Below are 24,883 nucleotides of genomic sequence, written 5' to 3'. Positions count from 1 at the left end.
ATCCATCACTAGAGACATAGGCGAAGGCAGTGAAATAATGGAGTAATTTGTATATTAACTTCTTTCCAGCTACCAGAGAAATGCAGCAAACCAGTTTGTGTTTGATATGTAAAATACATGATTGAGAATAGTAAAAGGGAAATGAAGCATTACATGGATTTCACTAGCTCACAGAAAATGGACTTCTCAGTTCCTGTTTACCTGCTGTATCAGTTTGTTTCTCCAAACTTGCTGCATCTCTGTAGATTGTTTAAAAGGTTAGCGGCCATGACCCTGATATGACAAAGAGATACACAAGGATGTGGATGCCAGCAGTGCATGAATGCACATAGCAGGAAAATATTTAAGCTTTAAAGGTGGAAACACCAAGACAGTGTATTAGAGTAAAATGTTTCCACTAGTTCAACTGAGGGAGAGTTTGACAGCTTTTTTTCTCAGACTAATGAGAGGAAGGATGTTTTCTTTATGTGGATGGGGTGGTTATAAATGAATATAATGTCTCCCCAAAATGAGCATCATTTTGAGCATCGTGTATTCCATTCACACCAGGGGAACTGATTTATAATTACCTTAATGGAGCCTGGAATTGAGATAAATGGATGTTCACATCCCATTTTCTTCTTAGGACATGAGTACATTGGGCACATACCACCAACAACTACTGTACGGGGTACAAGTGAGGTTTGCTTATTTCAGCTTGCTTGTAATGGATGTGCATTTCTAGGCCACTGATTCCAGCACAGCAGTGTTCATGGCAAACAGTGTATAAAGGGGGATTTAAATACAGGACAGCCAACATAACTGGATGGACTCTGCCTTGGTCTGCTTGGGTGGATAACTGTAAATGAAGCCTGGGCATCTCCAGGTAGCGTCCTGGCTAATGAAAAATACACTTGTGTTTGGATTTACTGATATCCAGGTACATTAAGCCAAACATATACTGAACTGGCACACAGAAAAACACATCTCTTATGAACAGCAAGAGAAGGAGTGACTAAAATGTCTCCTTTAGTTCTGAATTCTGTTTCCAATTTTATTGTGAGGGAGTCTGTTAGCAAAAAGATAAGATTTAAGATTGAGATCTTCCAAGTAACGTTAATTACCTATCTATCAGAGCGTATCATCTACGAGGTGCTATTAGCGGTTTGACTGAGTTGTAGGAGCATATACTTTACTTATCTTTCTGGGTTGGTTACGTGCAGCCATGGTGGTATTTGGACTGTTGACACATGATTTGTAAGAGGATTTAGTTTTCATTAAACTGCAACATGAGTACTGAAATGGAAATCTAATCTTAAAACTAGTACAGGACAATTTGCAAAAACATCTTAAAACATGAGTGTGGGGAATCTTGAAACGTTAGGAAGAATACTTTTCCTGGTATCAGGAAAAAACACTGCAGGAAAAGCAGGGTCATTAGTAGCTGATTTGCTGAGCCAAATCAGGCTTCGTGACATGTTTATGGTGATCCAAAGAGTGTTATTCGCTAAGGGTGCAAATCCTATCCTTGTATTGAACTCTGAAGCCAGTGCTGGAATATAAAATAGATATCTTATTCTTTAGTCCTGGAAGGAAAATTCGGTATTTTTAGGTATTATTGATTCTAGCCTCTATATTGAGTTTATAAAGAAATCAAGGACCTGAGAATCTGCAGCCTGTTGTTGCAGGGTCACTCAGGGCAAGTTGGTTCTTAAGGTATTTAGAAACCAGTTAGATGCACACACATACACGAATATATGCATATACATGTGTATACACATATGTGTGCATGTATGCACGTGTGTATGTTGTGTGTGTATGTAGTGCTTTGAATGAAGTAAAAAAGCCCTGGAGTTATGGCTTCAAAGGCAGTCTCTGTGCTTTAGCCCACAGACATTGTGCAATCTTGGGCAAGCTCGCTTGCCTCGGGATATCATCTAGTTGTGAGGAACCTGAACTCAGTCTCTGATATCTTCTCTGCTAACAGTGTAGGGCCACCGTACCTTGTCCATGGGCATCTTCCACATCCGTGTGTACACTCACTCCTTGGAGACCTCAAGGCTTTCCAACACCACACGTAAACTGACGATTCCCAACTTCTGCCCCAAATTCTAGGTCTTCTTGACGTTTCTACTTGGATGGCAAATAGACATCTTAACCTTTCGGTCAGAAACTGAATCCATCCTCCACAAACAAACAAACAAATACCTAGTCCCCCAAACCTGCTCTTTCAACAGGCTTCTCATTTTAGCATATGGAGATCCCATCCTTCCAGTTTCAGTGCTGTAAGCCTTGCTGCCCTGCTTGTCTCCTCTCCCTCACAGCACACATGCAACCCATTAGCAACCCAATTAGCTCTATTTTTCCAACTACATCAAGAATCTGACCCCTTCTCAGTACCTCTTCCATTAACACCTCAGTGTGAGTACCCTCATCTGTTTCCAGAATTACTCCCACTGGCTCCTGATTTTTCTCCCTCCTTCCTCGCTTACCAGCCTCCTAGTATCTATTCTGATCATAGCATACAGATGCGTTTAAAACACAGCTGGGTATGAGGGGCTGTTGCCTCTTCTGACTTTGCAAATCCTAGAACTTTTGGACTCTCTCTATTCCCTTTTTTTTCCTTCTTACAAATGTAAATTCTTTTCTGAGCATTTAATCTCTTAAAGCACTTTGTGAGATGCATCCAATAATAACCAACTCATGCTTTTAACATTCTGTTTTCCAATTACTTTCTGTAGAGCTACAATATGATGAGGTACATGAATTGTCTCAAAAATTGTGAGACATGATTGTTTACCAAATAATTTGCTATTTCATAATATGGCTTGCCATCTTTCCAGTTTGTAATATAATTTTCCTTACTGCTTATTCTCTAAACCAAGGCTCTACTAAGATTTAGATTTTAAGGATTTTAGCAGTGACCCCTGAAGAACCAGATGAAAAGCTAAGCAACCCCCAAATTCCAATGGCCTAAAAGAGCAAGCATTTATTTTTCATTCACACAAACTCCCACTGCAAGTTTGGGACGCTCCAGAGCGACTGGCCTCCATGTCACGGCTCAGCCTGGCACCTTCACAAGCCCTGTAGGCAGCAAAAACTGTGTTGGAAAGATGAGCTTCAGAAATTAAGTTCTTCCACCAAGAAGTTACACAAACAAGCTCCCAAACCAAACCCAGACAGCTGGTTCTAATTTCTAAGGTTTGGAGAATAAGGTATCAGAGAATGTCTGCCTCAGAAATCAACTGTTTTCACTTTATTTTGATAATCACAAACGAGTGTAAAACCGTATGAATTGACTTTTTATCTTCCTGCCTAATATCAAAGTGATTTTCTTGAAAAAAAAATTCTTTTTGCCTCATTTTTGGGTCTGAGACTCTAAAGACAGAATAGCCAGCATGCTATGAACAGGTAAGGTTTTCAGTAAAACTTCAATAATCCTCTTAGAGGGAAAATGTGCTAGGTTATTATGGTTTGAACTCTACTCCAAGGTAATTCATGCCAGTTGTTAGCAGAACCTAAAAGTAAAACTACTGTCGGTCCCTCACCCGAACCCCTAGGCTGTTACTGCTGCAGTGTCTTTCTCCATTCTTACCTTTGTTTTGCTTTTTTGAAACGAAACAGCATCTATTTTTAGCTGCCAACTACCTCACCTCTCCTATCTTCTTAATGTCCTGCTGTCCTTTTGTTATTCCAACAAAGACTAACTATGGTTTCTATAAGAACTTTAGTTACATTTGATACCATAAAGCAGGCATGTCCCTCTCAATGTATGTATTTATACATAGTTGATCTAGCATTACCTGCAAACAAGTTATTTTGCCGTTAGTGAAATGTTTAAATCCAGGTGTTAGTCAAGGGAACTCTCTTTGCCAGGAAAAGAGGAACTGGCCGGAGCGACCAACCCCTTTAAAAATCTCTGTATTCCCTTTGATTTTATTCCTATTTGTATTGGGTTGGCCCAAAAGTTCATTCAGGTTTTTCTGTATCTTACGGAAAAACCCGAACGAACTTTTGGGCCAACCCAATACATTTGTAGTACAGAGGAGGAAAAATCAACACAAATGGAAGTGACTTCGTTTTGGACTGGTTCTCAATTCTATTAAAATATGGATTTCTCCTATATTTACATGTTATTTACGTGTAGTGGTACAGAGTTCACAAGTTGTTTCAGATTGGTAACATCGACAAAGCTGGAATTAAAAACTGTGTTATCTGGCTTTCTTTTGTGCTATTTCCCCAAGCAATTTCCTAGATAATACAAAGTGAAGAGCATTATCTCTTTTTATCATGATCTGGTATTTATTTTGTCTCATTAAATAAATAGCTGTATTTGAGGCTAAGTGGTGCCCTTGGTTCCCCGCATGTCTGTAGTTACTTGAGGTTCCTTTTGTGTCCCTGCCCATGGGGCATCGCACATGGATTCATCTGTGGACTCTTCAAATATACTCCCAACATTAAAGAGGAGGGATTCTTTGTACAAGTAACTCTTTATGAATTGGTAAATTTTCCATTATTCTCAATTGGTGGGAAATGCTTTAGCACCTTGGATAGTGAGTGTTCTTGTGGTTTCAGGATTTTACTCATCTGACTTCCTACTAAGTTCAAGCATCAACTGGTCTTTCTTACCTTTCTCTTTTGCTGATCATACTCGCAGATTTTTTGTTTTTTGCCTTTTCCAGACTGTTTATATATATATATATATATATATATATATATATTTTAAACTGGGAGAAAATAATGTTATCTTTTTTTTTACAGCAGGTTCTTATTATTCATCAGTCTTATACACATCAGTGTATACATGTCAATCCCAATCGCCCAATTCATCACACCACCACCCCCACACCCCCGCAGCTTTCCCCCCTTGGTGTCCATACATTTGTTCTCTATATCTGTGTCTCAATTTCTGCCCTGCAAACCGGTTCATCTGTACCATTTTTCTAGGTTCCACATATATGCATTAATATACGATATTTGTTTTTCTCTTTCTGACTTACTTCACTCTGTATGACAGTCTCTAGGTGCATCCATGTCTCTACAAATGACTCAATTTCGTTCCTTTTTATGGCTGAATAATATTCCATCGTATATATGTACCACATCTTCTTTATCCATTCGCTGTCGATGGGCATTTAGGTTGATTCCATGTCCTGGCTATTGTAAATAGTGCTGCAATGAACATTGGGGTGCATTCATCTTTTTGAATTATGGTTTTCTCTGGGTATATGCCCAGTAGTGGGATTGCTGGACCATATGGTAATTCTAATTTTAGTTTTTTAATGAACCTCCATACTGTTCTCCATAGTGCTTGTATCAATTTACATTCCCACCAACAGTGCAAGAGGGTTCCTTTTTCACCACACACTTTCCAGCACTTATTCTTTCTAGATTTTTTGATAATGGCCATTCTGACTGGCGTGAGGTGGTAACCTCATTGTAGTTTTGATTTGCATTTCTCTAATAATTAGTGATGTTGAGCAGTCATTCATGTGCTTCTTGGCCATCTGTATGTCTTCTTTGGAGAATTGTCTATTTAGGTCTTCTGCCCATTTTTGGATTGGGTTGTTTGTTTTTTTAATATTGAGCTGCATGAGCCGTTTATATATTTAGGAGATTAATCCTTTGTCCGTTGATTCACTTGCGAATATTTTCTCCCATTCTGAGGGCTGTCTTTTCGTCTTGTTTATGGTTTCCTTTGCTGTGCAAAAGCTTTTAAGTTTCATTAGGTTCCATCTGTTTATTTTTCTTTTTATTTCCATTACTCTAGGAGGTGGATCAAAAACGATCTTGCTGTGATTTATGTCAGAGAGTGTTCTTCCTATGTTTTCCTCTAGGAGTTTTACAATGTCCGGTCTTACATTTAGGTCTCTAATCCATTTTGAGTTTATTTTTGTGTATGGTGTTAAGGAGTGTTCTAATTTCATTCTTTTACATGTAGCTGTCCAGTTTTCCCAGCACCACTTATTGAAGAGACTGTCTTTTCTCCATTGTATATCTTTGCCTCCTTTGTCATAGATTAGTTGACCATAGATGCATGGGTTTATATCTGGGCTTTCTATCTTGTTCCATTGATCTATGTTTCTGTTTTGGTGCCAGTACCGTATTGTCTTGATTACTGTAGCTTTGTAGTATAGTCTGAAGTCAGGGAGTCTGATTCCTCCAGCTCCGTTTTTTTCCCTCAAGACTCCTTGGCTATTCGGGGTCTTTTGTGTCTCCGTACAAATTTTAAGATTTTTTGTTCTAGTTCCATAAAAAATGCCATTGGTAATTTGATAGGGATTGCACTGAATCTGTAGATTGCTTTGGGTAGTATAGTCATTTTCACAATATTTATTTTTCCAATCCAAGAACATGGTATATCTCTCCATCTGTTGGTATCATCTTTAATTTCTTTCATCAGTGTCTTATAGTTTTCTGCATACAGGTCTTTTGTCTCCCTAGGTAGGTTTATTCCTAGATATTTTATTCTTTTTGTTGCAATGGTAAATGGGAGTGTTTCCTTAATTTCTCTTTCAGATATTTCATCATTAGTATATAGGAATGCAAGAGATTTCTGTGCAATAGTTTTGTGTCCTGCAACTTTACCTAATTCATTGTTTAGCTCTAGCAGTTTTGTGGTGGCATCTTTAGGATTCTTTATGTATAGTATCATGTCATCTGCATACAGTGACAGTTTTACTTCTTCTTTTCCAATTTGTATTCCTTTTATTTCTTTTTCTTCTCTGATTGCCAAGGCTAGAACTTCCAAAACTATGTTGAATAATAGTGGTGAGAGTGGACATCCTTGTCTTGTTCCTGATCTTAGAGGAAATGCTTTCAGTTTTTCACCATTGAGAATGATGTTTGCTGTGGGTTTGTTGTATATGGCCTTATTATGTTGAGGTAGGTTCCCTCTATGCCCACTTTCTGGAGAGTTTTTATCATAAATAGGTGTTGAATTTTGTCAAAAGCTTTTTCTGCATCTATTGAGATGGTCATGTGGTTTTTCTTCTTCAGTTTGTTAATATGGTGTATCACATTGATTGATTTGTGTATACTGAAGAATCCTTGCATTCCTGGGATAAATCCCACTTGATCATGGTGTATGATCCTTTTAAAGTGTTGTTGGATTCTGTTTGCTAGTATTTTGTTGAGGAGTTTTGCATCTATATTCATCAGTGATATTGGTCTGTAATTTTCTTTTTTTGTAGTATCTTTGTCTGGTTTTGGTATCAGGGTGATGGTGGCCTCATAGAATGAGTTTGGGAGTGTTCCTTCCTCCGCAATTTTTTGGAAGAGTTTGAGAAGGATGGGTGTTAGCTCTTCTTTAAATGTTTGATAGAAGTCGCCTGTGAAGCCATCTGGTCCTGAACTTTTGTTTGTTGGAAGATTTTTAATCACAGTTTCAATTTCATGATTTGTGATTGGTCTGTTCATATTTTCTATTTCTTCTTGGTTCAGTCTTGGAAGGTTATATCTTTGTAAGAAGTTGTCCATTTCTTCCAGGTTGTCCATTTTATTGGCATAGAGTTGCTTGTAGTAGTCTCTTAGGATGCTTTGTATTTCTGTGGTGTCTGTTGTAACTTCTCCTTTTTCATTTCTAATTTTATCAATTTGAGTCCTGTCCCTCTTTTTCTTGATGAGCCTTGGCTAATGGTTTATCAATTTTGTTTATATTCTCAAAGAACCAGCTTTTAGTTTTATTGATCTTTGCTATTGTTTTCTTTGTTTCTATGTCATTTATTTCTGCTCTGATCTTTATGATTTCTTTCCTTCTGCTAACTTTGGGTTTTGTTTGTTCTTCTTTCTCTAGTTCCTGTAGGTGTAAGATTAGATTATTTATTTGAGATTTTTCTTGTTTTTTGAGGTAGGCTTATATAGCTATAAACTTCCCTCTTAGAACTGCTTTTGCTGCATCCCATAGGTTTTGGATTGTCGTGTTTTCATTGTCATTTGTCTCTAGGTATTTCTTGATTTCCTCTTTGATTTCTTCAGTGAACTCTTGGTTATTTAGTAACGTAGTGTTTAGCCTCCATGTGTTTGTGTTTTTTACGTTTTTTCCCCTATAATTCATTTCTAATCTCATAGTGTTGTGGTCAGAAAAGTTGCTTGATATGGTTTCAATTTTCTTAAATTTACTGAGGCTTGATTTATGACCCAAGATGTGATCTATCCTGGAGAATGTTCCGTGTACACTTGAGAAGGAAGGGTAATCTGCTGTTTATGGGTGAAATGTCCTATAAATATCAATTAAATCTATCTGGTCTGTTGTGTCATTTAAAGCTTCTGTTTTCTTATCTATTTTCATTTTGGATGATCTGTCCATTGGTGTAAGTGAGGTGTTAAAGTCCCCCACTATTATTGTGTTACTGTCAATTTCCTCTTTTACAGCTGTTAGCAGTTGCCTTATGTATTGAGATGCTCCTATGTTGGGTGCATATATATTTATAATTGTTATATCTTCTTCTTGGATTGATCCCTTGATCATTATGTAGTGTCCTTCCTTGTCTCTTGTAACATTCTTTATTTTAAAGTCTATTTTATCTGATATGAGTATTGCTACTCCAGCTTTCTTTTGATTTCCATTTGCATGGAATATCTTTTTCCATCCCCTCACTTTCAGTCTGAATGTGTCCCTAGGTCTGAAGTGGGTCTCTTGTAGACAGCATATATATGGGTCTTGTGTTTGTATCCATTCAGCCAGTGTCTGTTTTTTGGTTGGAGCATTTAATCCATTCACGTTTAAGGTAGTTATTGATATGTATGTTCCTATGACCATTTTCTTAATTGTTTTGGGTTTGTTTTTGTAGTTCCTTTTCTTCTCTTGTGTTTCCCACTTAGAGAAGTTCCTTTAGCATTTGTTGTAGAGCTGGTTTGGTGGTGCTGAATTCTCTTTGCTTTTGCTTGTCTCTAAAGCTTTTGATTTCCCTGTTGAATGTGAATGAGATCCTTGCTGGGTAGAGTAATCTTGGTTGTAGGTTCTTCCCTTTCATCACTTTAAGTATATCATGCCACTCCCTTCTGGCTTGTAAAGTTTCTGCTGAGAAATCAGCTGTTAACCTTATGGGAGTTCCCTTGTATGTTATTTGTCATTTTTCCCTTGCTGCTTTCAATAATTTTTCTTTGTCTGTAATTTTTGCCAATTTGATTAGTATGAGTCTGGGCATGCTTCTCCTTGGGTTTATCCTGTATGGAACTCGCTGTGCTTCCTGGACTTGGGTGGCTATTTCCTTTCCCGTGTTAGGGAAGCTTTTGACTACAATCTCTTCATATATTTTCTCAGGTCCTTTCTCTCTCTCTTCTCCTCTGGGACCCCTATAATGCGAATGTTGTTGCATTTAATGTTGTCCCAGAGGTCTCTTAGGCTGTCTTCATTTCTTTTCATTCTTTTTTCTTTATTCTGTTCTGTAGCAGTGAATTCCACCATTCTGTCTTCCAGGTCACTTATCCGTTCTTCTGCCTCAGTTATTCTGCTATTGATTTCTTCTAGTTTAATTTTCATTTCAGTTATTGTACTGTTCATCTCTGTCTGTTTGTTCTTTAATTCTTCTAGGTCTTTGTTAAACATTTCTTGCATCTTCTCGATCTTTGCCTCCATTCTTTTTTTGAGATCCTGGATCATCTTCACTATCATTATTCTGAATTATTTTTCTGGAAGGTTGCCTATGAAGGTTGTTCATTTAGTTGTTTTTCTGGGTTTTATCTTGTTCCTTCATCTGGTACATAGCCCTCTGCCTTTTCATCTTGTCTATCTTTCTGTGAATGTGGTTTTTGTTCCACAGGCTTCAGGATTGTAGTTCTCCTTGCTTCCACCGTCTGTCCTCTGGTGGACGAGGCTATCTAAGAGGCTTGTGCAAGTTTCCTGACGGGAGGGACTGGTGGTGGGTAGAGCTGGGTGTTGCTCTGGTTGGCAGAGCTCAGTAAAACTTTAATCTGCTTGACTGCTGATGGGTGGGGCTGTGTTCCCTCCCAGTTGGTTGTTTGGCCTGAGGCAACCCAGCACTGAAGCCTACCTGGGCTCTTTGGTGGGGCTAATGGCAGACTCTGGGCAGGCTCACTCCAAGGAGTATTTCCCAGAACTTCTGCTGCCAGTGTCCTCGTCCCCACGGTGAGCCAGAGCCATCCCCGCCTCCGCAGGAGACCTGCCAACACTAGCAGGTAGGTCTGGTTCAGTCTCCCCTGGGTTCACTGCTCCTTCCCCTGGGTCCTGATGTGCACACTACTTTGTGTGTGCCCTCCAAGAATGGAGTCTCTGGTTCCCCCAGTCCTGTCAAAGTCCTGCCATCAAATCCCACTAGGCTTCTAAGTCTGATTCTCTAGGAATTCCTCCTCCCATTGCTGAACCCCCAGGTTGGGAAGCCTGATGTGGGGCTCAGAACCTTCACTCCTGTGGGTGGACTTCTGTGGTATAAGTGTTCTCCAGTCTGTGAGTCACCCACCCAGCAGTTATGGGATTTGATTTTACTGTGATTGTGCCCCTGCCACCATTTCATTGTGGCTTCTCCTTTGTCTTTGGATGTGGGGTATCTTATTTGGTGAGGTCCAGTGTCTTCCTGTCGATGATTGTTCAGCAGCTAGTTGTGATTCTGGTGTTCTCACAAGAGGGAGTGAAAGCACTTCCTTCTACTTAGCCATCTTGGTTCAGCAAACCATACTTGCAGTTTTAAAATTAATAATTTGACAGAACTGACCAAAAGCCACTACTTATTCACACTAGAAGGATTGAATTATTAATTTTTTTGTGAGGGAATTATTAATTTTTTTATTGTATCAAATAGAGGTAGGAGTCAGTTCTCTAAGAAGGACAATCCTTGAAATTCAGGTTAATTTATTTTGAAACTTTTCCACCAGGTAATTCTGTACTCTTGGGCAATTTACTTTACCTTTGTGTATATATATCTTTATTAGATGCATGGAGTGTTATACCACACAATACTTAATAATGCATAAGCAATATGTTCAATTTTATTTTCACTTCTATGGAAAAGGTATCATATAATCTTAAGATAATCCTATGATTAATATCTTTTCTAAGGCAAGGTCAAAAAGAAGCTTGTAGGTGATCCCATGAGTGGCCATTCTCTGAGGTGTAAGAACAAAGCCAAACACTTCTGGTGTCAGTTTCCTTGTACCTGTGCTAGAGAATCTGCTCAAATGATAACATTTTCTGAAAAAAAAAACATCAATTAGGATTCAAGGTTAAATATACCATTCATTAGAAAATTGGACCTCAAGGTTTAATTTTAAAACTTACTTAAAGGATATGTGCAAAATATATTCAGAATTAAAAAGATGTTGTTATGACTTCTACTCCCAGGAATGATGTAATAGACACAGCAGGCAAGTGTGTCCATTGCAAAAAGAAATGCCTAATAAAATAAAAAAATTTTTTTGAAAATATCAGAGAGCTGTGGAGGCACAGGGATTAGATGAACCAAAATTCCATGGAGGAGAGAAAGTATCAGAGGTGAGGTAGTGATCTCCAGCTTTTTTTTTTTTTTTTAATTTGGGGGAGGGGCATTTCCTGATGCTGGGTGTGAACTGGGAGCTTACACAGACAGAAATCCTATCTTGGGGGAGAGAATAAACAACAAACATTTTCCTGGTCATGCAGGGCTGATATAACAATAACAATGTCAGGCATGTTTTCCATGGAAAATTTGCACTGATCCTTGTATATAATGGCAGCTAGGGGTCTTGGTCAAAATGTTTTGAGAGGTAGAATGAAACATCCTGCAGCCTTGAGGTACGTAGGGAATAAAGATCCATCTGGGAGAAAACACAAAATTGGTCTTTCCAGTAAGATTTTTGGGGCAGATTTTGAAACTAGTAGAGGTCGGAGGTAGAGGGCTGGACTGGAAACTCTGAAGGCAGAGATGGGTCTCTCACAGAGCTTTCCAGGGCTGAGGAAACAGAGACCCTTCAGGCTAGCAAGTGATATTTATTAGTTTCATTGAGCATTTTGATTCCTAGAGAAAGGACTTCTATCATTATAATTCTACTTAAAGCATACCTTAAAATATTTGATTGCATGTGCATAGTGAGACTAATTTTATAGAGAACTTCCACATACTTTATTTCTTTTGTTTGAGCCCTTCTAACCTTGTCTGATATGTAGTTCTGGGGTAATTATGCTGATTCCGTACAGGAGGAACCTGGGGTTCAGACAGTTTAAGAGGGAGGCTCAGTAATAAGAATGAGAGCTGGGCTAGAATGCAGGTGTTTTGACTGCTCATCCAGTGGCCATGCATTATAGACATCTAGGCAACTATTTTAACCGGTTACTCAGGAACTCTTAGCTGTACTTTATATATATATATATATATATATTTTTTTTAGCTTTTGGCTGCACTGCGTGGTATGTGGGATCTTAGTTCCCCGACCAGGAATTGAACCCGTGCCCCCTGAAGTGGAAGCACAGAGTCTTAACCGCTGGGCCACCAGGGAAGTCCCTCTTAGCTGTACTTTAAATTTCATTGTGCAAATGGACCATTTTTGAATAACTGGTATTTACAAAAGTTGATCCTTCACTGGCAGTTACAACAAACAAACTGTTCAGAGCCACTGGGATCAATATTATTCTCCCTTGGGACTTGGATTAAATAAACTGGTATTGAAGATGAGAAGGTAAAAAGCATGGGGGCATGAATTTTGGTTTCAGGATACCAATTACAGCCAGAGTTTCACAGTGAATTATTTATATTTCTGTCACCTGAGGACTTCCAGAGGGCAATTGGGTTAATTCACATACTGTAATTCTCCAATTCTAATAAACTGTGGAGAGTTCTTAATTGGTAATTAGAAAATGATTATACCTTTTCAGTAAAAGCCACATTTCTTTGACTATATTGATGTGATTATGCAATTACATTTCAAATTAGCTTGAATAATGTTCAACACAGGAATTCTAATTCCGTTCTGATCTGCCAGGTAACTTTGGCATGGGCAGATTTATGGGTGTCCTGAAGCGTAAGCACACTGTTCCTCGTCCCCACGGTGAGCCATAGCCACCCCTGGCTGGTTGAGTGGTTTCTCAACTCGTTCTAGTGTTCTTTGCAACACGTGGGGTGGCAGCAGGGGTTTAATTTCACTGTTCAGTCTTAATTTTGTACATAATTCCCTTTTAATTATGACTTAAGTCTTTAATTTTTATGGAAACCAAGTGGCTCTATTTCAATATTATTTTCTTTTACTTAATAAGAACACACTAAGAGGGAAGAGATATGGGAACATATGTATATGTATAACTGATTCACTTTGTTATAAAGCAGAAACTAACACACCATGGTAGAGCAATTATACTCCAATAAAGATGTAAAAAACAAAAAAAAACGTACTGTAGTTAATCAAGAAATACCTCTAATGTACATTTACAATGATCAGACCAAGAAGGAGAATTTATTAATAATAATAATAATAAAATAATAAATTGGTTATTCCAAAATGTAGCCATCCACATAAATACAGCTCTGGAGAGTTGATAAAGAGTAGAGATTTGATAGAGTTCAAACAGTGGCACCTTTGAGAATCTAAGAGGATGAGAACGCAAATGGGGACATTGGGATAGTAAGTTTTAGCGTTGCCCAGGTTAAACTGGGATATGTGGTAACCCTAATCATGGTTATGTCTATGTATGTGTAATATATGGCTTTGTGCTTCATAGACCTACTTGTACCTAAGTTGAAAAAATCAACATATATGCCTTTCTGTATATGCATTCACTTCAGTGGCTACTCTGTGCCAGGCACACTGGGAAATGGATATACTGAGTTCAATGAGACTCAGCCCCAGGGCTTGCAGAAACCGTATCTTGTGAACGTGGTAAATCCTGAGGGAGAGGTACAGATGACTGAGGTGGAGGAGCGTGTGTGTGCTGGGGGCAGATGCCGTCAACGGCTGTACTTCTCCAGCCAGCTCCACTACATCCCTGCCTTAGTCTTTGATGCTGATGTTTCAAACTGGTATAAACACCTCGCACTGGCGTTTGAATTAGTTTGTTTCTAACATTGTATGGGCCTATCAGGAAAATGCCTCTAGTTTTCAAAAGGACGGGACTGGACATGTATGATTCATTTAAAGCTGCACTGTCCACTACAGTAGCCACATGTGGCTATTTAATTTAAATTAGTGAAAATTAAATCAGATTAAGAGTTCAGTTCCTCAGGTGTACTAGTCACATCTCAAGTGCTCAGTAGCTGAATGTGGCTGACGGACACCAAATTGAACAACACCACATGGAACGTTTTCTTCATCTTAGAAGTTTCTCTAGGAGACCACTGATTTGACGAATCCCACACCTCTAAATGCACATAGTAATTTCCTTTCCCCTTTAATAGCAGCATGTTTAGACCATTGCACATTCTGCCAAGAGTCTGTGAAATGCTTTCATTCGCTCATTTACTCATACAGCACATATTCACTAAGTACCTAATATGTGCCAGACACAGGAATGAAGAAGATAGAAAAAGGACATGCATGTTATTCTCATTTAATTAAAACAATTTAGATATTGTAGGTATTGAAAATGTCTTCCAATGATTAAGCCTTCTAACTGGGAAGCAAATTAATTAATGTTCAGCTTCCTAACATGGCACAATTGGGAAGTAACAAATACACCATAAAATATGGGCAAGGAATGTAAAATAGGAAAGTATAGTGATCAGTGATGTCAGAGCACCTCTACCATTGCTTATTGATTTTCTTCTTTCATTTTCTGAAAAACTATTATTTAATAACATCAAAACTCAAGAAGATGACTGAAGGTTATAAAAAAGTGTACCTGAGAGTAACTTTCAAATGAGGTTAAGTAGGCAGACCCAGAAAATTCACAAGAACATTTGAGCAACATAGCAATTAATGGATTATAAGCCATACAAGATAACATCTGCAAAGACACAGCAAATTATGGTTTATGCAGGCTTTTAAAATTAGTGATAAAGAAATATAATCACGTACAATGACCCTTTCAGACTCTGATGTCAACTTTTACATTCAGTGTACTAAAAAGGCAAAACAAAACCTGGCTGTATTTGAAGAGGTAGTTAGTTTGATCCTGTGGTGAGAAGAGATTATGGTTCCAAAATAGCCTGCCCGTCTGGAGGATTTACCTAGGATTTAAGGGCATTAGTGTGGAAAGCTAGGGTTAAACAGTAGAATGAGTTGCCTAGGGAAGGTTAATCTACTTCCTATTTCTCAAGGTCACTTTGCTGAGAATAAGAGTGGAATTGGACTGAGGGTTGTTTGTAAGATGGCATGAGAAGGGAACAGGGTTTGATATGTCAGCCATTTCCCCCAAACTCCATGTGAGATCAATATACCTTTGATTTAAAAACCCTCGCCATCTCTTCTCAAAGCCAAGTTATCTACAGTATTGATTTCCCAGGTATTGTCAGGTTGGTTTCCTGAGACCATGTCTTCTGTGAGTTGCCTCAAAGTTTCTCCTTCTCTGCTGTTAGCAGGGACTTCCATGCCATTAAATGCAATGATACTTCTTTAGTCTACACCTCCCTCCATCTTCAGGGAACACCTGCCACTTAAAGCAATTTCCTCACTTAAAGCAATCTCTCCTTCTGGCATCCATGGCACCACACCAGTTTGACAACATCCCATTTTATTCTAGCTCCACAGCTATCATCTTGATTGGAGACACCAACAACTTTGGGTTACTGCCTCCTCCCTGCTCCACCCAGTTGTCACTCTTGTTGTAAATTATAAATTTATAATATAAATTTGTTCATAGCATTTTCCACTAAGAGCCTCTGGTGACTTGCCATTGCATTTAATTAATTAATTAATTAATTTTTGGCTGCGTGCGGGCTTTCTCTAGTTGCGACAAGCGGGGGCTACTCTTCGTTGCGGTGCGCGGGCTTCTCATTGTGGTGGCTTCTCATTGTGGAGCACGGGCCCTAGGTGCCCGGGCTTCAGTAGTTGTGGCACGTGGGCTCAGTAGTTGTGGCTCACAGGCTCTAGAGTGCAGGCTAGTTGTGGCGCCGGGCTTAGTTGCTCTGCTGCATGTGGGGTCTTCCCGGACCAGCACTTGAACCCGTGTCCCCTGCATTGCCACGCAGATTCTTAACTACTGTGCCACCAGGGAAGCCCTCTATTCTGTTTAACTGGAATATTTTTCCATCTTTGTGCCATGCCACATTGTCATAATTAATATAGTTTTATAATGAGTCTTAATAACTAGTAATGTGAACCCTTCAACTTTGTTTTCAAAGTTGTCTTAGGTATCTGTGGACTTTTAATTCACACACATATTTTAATATCAACTTTTCAATTTCCACAATATAAAAATACAGCTGGGATTTTCCTTTGGATTGAATATATCAGTTTAGAAGGAATTATTATCTCTATAATATATTGTCTTGAAATTCATAGACATTTGTCCTGTTTGTTTAGCTCTTTTATATTTTCTCTCAATAATGTCTTTAGTTTTCTGTGAAGAAGTGTTGTATGTATTCTGTTAGGGTAATCCTTAAGTATTCTTTATGCTTTTGTAACTATCACTTAAAAAACTCATTTTCTACCTCTTCCCGGTAGATAATAATGAAACTTTTTCATTCTGACTTTAATGAGCAATTTTGCTATGTTCACTTATTCATTTTAATAGTTTTTCTGTGGAATGTTTTTGGATATGCCAGATGAACAACTGTGTGGTCTGTGACCAATCATAGGGATATTTACTTTTCCATTCTTTATGCTTTGGTAGTTCTTTTACTTACCCACATGCGTAGCCAAGGACCTAAACTATTACAATGTGGAAGAGAAGAGGTGATAGAGGGTGTTTTGTCATGTTCCTGATCTTAGGAGGTGAGGTTTCAATATTTTACCCTTAAGTATGATGTTTGCTGTAGGTATTTTGTAGATGAGCCTCAATATCAAACTAATGTTAGATTCTTTTATTTCTAGTTTGCTAAGTTTCTGTAATGAACTTTTTCAAATGCTTTTTCTGGCATCTATTGAAAAGACCTTTTTTTTTTCCTTTTCTTCTTCCAGTGTGGTGAATTGTTTGGCTTTTCTTTCTCCCTCCCTCCCTCCTTTTCTTCTTTCTTTCTTTCTTCCTTCCTTTCTCTTTCCTCCCTCCCTCCCACCCTCTGTTTCTTCCTCTCCCTCTCCCTTCCTTCCTTCTTTCCTTCCTCCCTCCCTTCCTCCCTTCCTCCCTCCCTCCCTCCCTCTCTCTTTCTCTCCCTCTCTCTTTCTCTCTCTCTCTCTTTCTTTCTTTCAACTGTGGGAACAACGTTGCATTCATGGACTGTGATGCATTCCTGGATCCAATTCAATGGATTGTGATGTATTTATTACCTTTTTAATATATCGATGGCTTATATTGAAATCAATTTTGCAACTATGCCCATGACAGTTATTAGTCTGTAATTCACTTTTCTTGCAATGTCCTTTCCAGATTTTAATATGAAAGTTAGGTTGGCCTCATTGCATAAATTGGGGGTATATGTCCTCCTTATTTTGGATTAAAAAAATCCTTCTGACCTGTGTATCACATGAACTATCAAATGCCTGAAGGAAAAGGGGCCCAGAATGTTAAGTTCACTTCTCTGGACTTCATTCCTCTCCAGTAATGTGTTCCTTGAGTCCTGGCTGCCTTGGTAGCTCTCTGATATCTTCAACCTGAAGTTTTCTGTATTTTATTCATCTTTTAAAGATTTTCTTGGTGAGAGGTTCATTTTGCCACAGGCTGGCCTACCATGGGAAGTGAAAGCCTCCCTCATTTTTAACCCCCATGTCCAGTTCTTGCTATTTTTCACAAAGGGCAGACAAATCAAGAATTTTTCAGCTTGTGTGTTACAAGTATTCATTAGAGACTTGTAGACTGCTGTCTGTGCTCACCTTCTCATGGTTGAATGCTTTAGGAATGAAGAAGAATATTTACTGAGACAAATGCTTCTGTCAGCTTGACAATGCTCTTTTCAAACTGGGTGCCTCTCAAAGCAAGCTCTGCATGGTTCATTACCCCTTTGCTGCCCTACCCTCATCTTTAAAGATTTGCTTTAGATGATGCTAGTCTGCAGAGGTTTCTGTTTTCTGGTATATACAAGTTTTAGTTGTTTTAGAAGTCTTAGAAAAGTTAAGAAACATGTTCTTCATAGTGAAGAATGCTTATTTTAATCTTGATTAGAATCTCTTATAAACCTGCCCTGGAGGGATTTCTTTGGGTAAAATCTGGTTAGATGTTAAATCAGGCAGAAAGGCACACACACATACAAACTAGTTCTAAAAGGTGAAATCAAATTTTAACAAATAATATTTTCACAGGGAATGATGTCAGCAAGATGGCAGAATAGGAGTCTCCTGTTTGTATCCCTACTCAGCAATAATAATTTGGCAGCCATCTTGGACAGAAGTGCCTTAGTGGGAGATTTGGGACCCAGGTAGGAGATTGTTAAATCCTATTGGAGCCCAAGCCCAGTGAGGGCTGTTTTGAGAAGGCAGATCCATGCCCAGGCTGCTGAATTGCCAACTGTGGTCCCAGCTAGACCCAGAAACAACTCCTTCCCCTGTGGATATTATATCTCGTTTTGGCCGTGGTCCTGCCACCAGCACAGTTTGTTACAGAATCCAGCAGGAGTGATGCCTGCCTGTGCCTCAGGTATACACTAATGGAACAGAATCAACAGCTCAGAAATAAACCCACATGTACACAGTTAATTCATAATTGACAAGGGAGCCAAGAATACTCAATGGAGGAAGGATAGTCTCTTCAATAAATGGTGTTGGGAAAACTGGACAGCTACATGTAAAAGAATGATATTAGAACACTTCCTAACACCATACACAAAAATAAACTCCAAATGGATTAAAGACCTAAATGTAAGACCAGACACTATAAAACTCTCAGAGGGGGCTTCCCTGGTGGCGCAGTGGTTAAGAATCCACCTGCCAATGCAGGGGACACGGGTTCAAGCCCTGGTCTGGGAAGATCCCACATGCTGCGGAGCAACTAAGCCCGTGTGCCACAACTACTGAGCCTGTGCTCTAGAGTCCACGAGCCACAACCACTGAGCCCACATGCCACAACTACTGAAGCCCATGTGCCGAGAGCCCGTGCTCTGCAACAAGAGAAGCCACTGCAATGAGAAGCCCACGCACCGCAACAAAGAGTAGCCCATGCTCACCGCAATGAGAGAAAAGCCCATGTGCAACAATGAAGACCCAGCGCAGTCAAAAATAAAATAAATAAAAATTTTAAAAAAAGAAATACTTAAAAAAATAAACAAAAAACAAACTCTTAGAGGAAAACATAGGAAAAACACTCTGACATAAACCACAGCAGGATCCTTTTTTGACCCACCTCCTAGGTAATGAAAATAAAAACAAAAATAAATAAACAGGACCTAATGAAACAAAAGCTTTTGCAGAGCAAGGAAAATCATAAACACGATGAAAAGACAACCCTCAGAATGGGAGAAAATATTTGTAAATGAAACAATGGACAAAGGGTTAATCTCCAAAATATACAAACAGCTCACGGAGCTCAATATCAAAAAAACAAACAACTCAATTAAAAAATGGGCAGAAGGGCTTCCCTGGTGGCGCAGTGGTTGAGAGTCCGCCTGCCGATGCAGGGAACACGGGTTCGTGCCCCGGTCCGGGAAGATCCCACATGCTGCGGAGTGGCTAGGCCTGTGAGCCATGGCCGCTGAGCCTGCGCATCCAGAGCCTGTGGTCCGCAACGGGAGAGGCCACAACAGTGAGAGGCCCGCGTATGGCAAAAAAAAAAAAAAAAAAAAAAAAAAAGGCAGAAGACCTAAATAGACATTTCACCAAAGAAGAGATACAGATGGCCAAGAGGCACATGAAAAGATGCTCAACACCACTAATTACTAGAGAAATGCAAATCAAAACTACAATGAGGTTACCACCTCACGCCGTTCAGAATGGCCATTATCAAAAAATCTAGAAAGAATAAATGCTGGAAAGGGTGTGGTGAAAAAGGAACCCTCCTGCACTGTTGGTGGGAATGTAAATTGATACAACCACTATGGAAGTTCCTTAAACGACTAAAAATAGAATTACCATATGATCCAGCAATCCCACTACTGGACATATACCCAGAGAAAACCATAATTCAAAAAGACGCATGCACCCCATTGTTCATCGCAGCACTATTTACAATAGCCAGGACATGGAAGCAACCTAAATGCCCATCGACAGGCGAATGGATAAAGAAGATGTGGTACGTATATACAATGGAACATTACTCAGCCATAAAAAGGAACGAAATTGGGTCATTTGTTGAGACGTGGATGGATCTAGAAACTGTCACAAGAGTGAGGTCAGAAAGAGAAAAACAAATATCGTATACTAATGCATATATGTGGAACCTAGAAAAATGGTACAGATGAACTGGTTTGCAGGGCAGAAATTGAGACACTGATTTAGAGAACAAATGTGTGGACAACAAGGGGGGAAAGAGGCAGGGGTTGGGGGTGGTGATGTGATGAATTGGGTGATTGGGATCGACCTGTATACACTGCTGTGTATAAAATGGATGACTAATAAGAACCTGCTGTGTAAAAAAATAAAATAAAATTCAGAAGTTCAAAAAAAAAATCAAAAGAAAAAAGAGACATGTACCACAATGTTCATTGCAGCACTATTTACAGTAGCCAGGACATGGAAGCAACCTGAATGCGCATCCACAGATGAATGGATAGAGAAGATGTGGCACATATATACAATGGAATATTACTTAGCCATAAAAAAGCAAGATTGGGTTATTTGTGGTGAGGTGGATGGACCTAGATTCTGTCATACAGAGGTAAGTCAGAAAGAGAAAAACAAATACTGTATGCTAACACATATATATGGAATCTTAAAAAATGGTACTGATGAACCTAGTGGCAGGGCAGGAATAAAGACATAGACATAGAGAGTGGACTTGAGGCCATGGAGGAGGGGGAAGGGGAAGCTGGGGTGAAGTGAGAGTAGCATCGACATATATACACTGCCAAATGTAAAATAGATAGCTAGTGGGAAGCAGCCGCATAGCACAGGGAGATCGGCTCGGTGCTTTGCGATGACCTAGAGGGGTGGGATAGGGAGTGGGGGAGGGAGGCTCACGAGGGAGGGCATATGGGGATATATGTATGCATATGATTGATTCACTTTGTTGTACAACAGAAACTAACACAGCATTGTGAAGCAATTATACTCCAATAAAGATCTATTAAAAAAAACATTTTGAAGTAAATTATATTACATTTAAAAAAATAAATAAAACACAGGTTGGCTTTTCGTAGTTTTCACTGAGGCTCAAATCAGGAATGTAGGAAATGTAATTTAATGCATAAATGTATCCCTTAATCTCTCATCTTTGATACTTGAGTTTAAATCTCACAATCGAACTTCAGTTATTGAATGATAATCAGCCTTTCTGGCTTTTCCTTACTGTCAACTTTTACTTTCTATTGACATTTTAATCTGTTGCTTTACTGAAGGCCTTTTCAATAAGTGTGAGTATCCTTCATAAGCAAAATTGCCAGATTTAGAAAATAAAAATAAAGTGTAAGTATATCTTATGCAATATTTGAGAGCTACTTATATTAAAAATCTGTTGTTTATCTAAGATTCAGACTTAATGGGGCATCCTGTATTTAGCTGGCAATCCTATTCTTAGGGCAAGAAAAAAATAAAGTTGAAATTGCATTTTTCATAAGTAGTCAGAAAACAAGGAGACATATTCTGGCTGGGAATTTGGTGTTTTCTATAGATTTTCCTTGTCCATGTCCTCACTCACACTTTTGTGAGCTACTCTTCATGATAATCTGTACTAACCAGACTCTTTTAATTTGTGGAAGAATTTTGTCAATGTGAGAATTTAAACATGTTCAATTTATAAGACTTCTTTTCTCTTTTTTTTTCCAAATGAACAAATCAAAAATTTATTCTAGACTGTTGCTCATACACTGCCACATTCCTTCTGTGTGGTCTGGACCAATCTATAGCTAACAAGTGACCAAATAGAGTTGCATGATAAGACAGACTTCTTTTTTTTATTTGAATACCCCAATTATAGGCCAAATCCAAATTTTTTTTTTTTTTTTTTTGTGGTACACGGGCCTCTCACTGTTGTGGCCTCTCCCGTTGCGGAGCACAGGCTCCGGACGTGCAGACTCAGCGGCCAGCTCTGCGGCATGTGGGATCTTCCCAGACCAGGGCACGAACCCGTGTCCCCTGCATCGGCAGGCGGACTCTCAACCACTGCGCCACCAGGGAAGCCCCCTAAAATCCAAAATTTTACATAGTATTTGGTATATATTTTATGAGGATTAAATACATCATTTATGTCAGACGTTACATTCCAACCTGAAGATTCAGATTTCCTGAATGGATATCTGCACAGGCCTTCTGACCAAGTCCAGAGATCAGTATTCATTAGGAAGAAGTTCAATGGCATAGAAGAAAAGGCACTGAGAATTAGGATATTTATATCCTGATCTTGGCATTGCCCCTGGGAAAGTAGCATCAATCTTGTGTCTCTGTTTCTCAATCTGTTAAACGAGGCAATTGGACTACATCTGCATTTCACAAAGTGCTCTAAGAACTGTCTTTGTAACAGTGCTTCTGGGGTCAGGAAAATTGTTAAAAAAACTGAATACTCCATGGGGTATTCAAACTATACTATTAAAGTTTATATATATAATACCTAATATATGTAATATATCATAACATTAGATATTACATATGTTATATGATGCATATAAAATTTAATATTATAATATTAAAGTTTATATATAATATTTATTATATATTATATTAAATATATATTCTATTAATATTATAAATTTATAAAAGTATACATTTTAGCAACCACGAAGCTCTGAGAAGCATGTGGGGTCAAAAGAACAACAAACCACAGACAATATAAAGTTTGCATTCTGCAAACTTTTTGACTACAAAGCCTCTTCTGAGAAAGCTGTTAGCATCATATGGGCCACCTGGAGGATACTGGATTTGATGAGTATAATATCCTCTTCAGCTCCAACATGCTATGGATATCCTTAGAAAGATCTGGCTTTGGTGAAATGCAATAATGGCTCATCTTTCAGGAGGCTGAGGTGCTTTGGCTCAAACTGTGCAAACAGTGAGGAGACCTGGAATATTCACAGTATGCAGTGACGATAGGGAGGCTGGTGAGCCTCTTTTTTAAAATTTTTAATTAAAAAATTTTTTAAAAAATTAATTTATTTTTGGCTGTGTTGGGTCTTTGTTGCTGTGCATGGGCTTTCTCTAGTTGCGGCGGGCGGGGGCTACTCTTCATTGCGGTGCGCGGGCTTCTCGCTGTGGTGGCTTCTCTTGTTGTAGAGCACAGGCTCTAGGCGCGCGGGCTTCAGTAGTTGTGGCTCACGGTCCTTTTGTTTTATTTATAGACAACATCGACACCATCGCCAGCATCTTCTTTGGCTTTTAGGAAGGCTGCATTTATTCAGGTGTAATCTTCCCTTTTCAATTTTATTTTGATTTGATTTGATTTGATTTGACGAGGGTGTTGTAATGGGAAGTTTTGTGTTAAAACAGAGAGAACACAATTTAAGTTTTCTGAAGGAGTAGTGCCTCCCTTTTTTCACCTCTCAACTCCTGGTCTGTTCTCCTTTAGTGCTCTCTTAATGCCTCGCTGGGGCCTCAGAAATTAAAATGTCACTTTTATTACTATTATTCTGATTTTCTAATTTGGGATATTTTCTCAATTCATATTTATGTCACATATGAGTTTAAAAAACTGAGCTCTTTATTTTGTAGTCAAAATCTTAAGTCTTCTGGCTTTTGGCAGAAAATCATCAGCTTTTTAAGTTACTCATGTGGCTTCTGAGAAATGGGGCTGCTGTGATTGATGTCTCGGCCGCAAAATACCTAGTCTGTTTAAAACATGGTAGAGAGATGAGGAAGCACGCGTGTCCACATTGTCTTATGAGCTGAATTAGATCTCCTAAAATTCACATGTTTAAGTCTTAACCGTACCTAAGAATGTGACTGTATTTGGAGATGGGGTTTTAAAAGAGGCAATTAAGTTAAAATGAGGTCATTAGGATGGGTCCTAACCCAATATAAGAAGCAGAAATTAGGACAGAGGCACATATAGAGGGAAGACCATGTGAGGACACAGGGAGAAGGTGGCCATCTACAAGCCAAGGAGAGGGGCCTCAGAAGAAATCAACCCTGCTGACACCTTGATCTCAGACTTCTAGCCTCCAGAATTGTGAGAAAAACTGCTTTGTTGAAGCCACCAAGCCTGTGGTATTTGTTAATGCAGCCTGAGGAGGCTAAAACACACAGGTATCCCTGGAAGCAGACTCTCACCACTTCCCATACACAGGTGAGATTGTTGCCTGGAAAATGTAATACTTTTGGTCAGAGAAATGTTCACCTGGTTTCTCAACTCCTATGCTGATGTAATAATATTGGCAATATCTTTAGCATGTTTCCTAGAGGGGATGATCAATGAATAAGTAACTTGATAAAGAAATAGCATCCAAATAAACGGGTGTTTCTTTTCACAGACGCCTTCCACTGCCCATGGGAACAGTTCTTCTCATCCCTTTTCTGACAAAGGAATATCATAGAGACAAAATTGAAAAATACTTCCCCATGTGAAGGAGCTTTGGTTCAGCTGCAGAGCTAAACTCACATCTGCACTAAATTGGAATTGGCTGTGAATGATTACAAATGAAAATCTGTTGTTGCTGAAGGATCTTATTTGCAACAAAAGACAAGAACAGGTACTTCGTAGTGTCACTGTGTTCTAGTATGTGGTCTTTATACCTGGGCTCCCGATTGCTTTCCTGTGCCTTGTTAAATTTATTGCTTTTCTGGACCTTGTACAAGAAAAATTGCTTTAAAAAACGATAAGCTCTGGGCAGTATGACAAACTCTTGTATATACTTTTACCTTTTCTTCTGAACTC

The 24,883-nt window shown here is 38.9% G+C and overlaps 1 pseudogene; it reads left to right on the top strand.

The window, feature by feature from the left end:
* Nucleotides 1–24,883, top strand: part of LOC101271796 (ADP-ribosylation factor 1-like) — a 62,646-nt pseudogene that overhangs the window by 24,894 nt on the left and 12,869 nt on the right.

This window comes from Orcinus orca, chromosome 20 (assembly GCF_937001465.1).
Source record: "Orcinus orca chromosome 20, mOrcOrc1.1, whole genome shotgun sequence".
NCBI classification, from domain to species: domain Eukaryota; kingdom Metazoa; phylum Chordata; class Mammalia; order Artiodactyla; family Delphinidae; genus Orcinus; species Orcinus orca.
The sequence above is the reverse complement of the archived record's forward strand: the minus strand, read 5'-3'. Positions and strand labels throughout refer to the sequence as shown.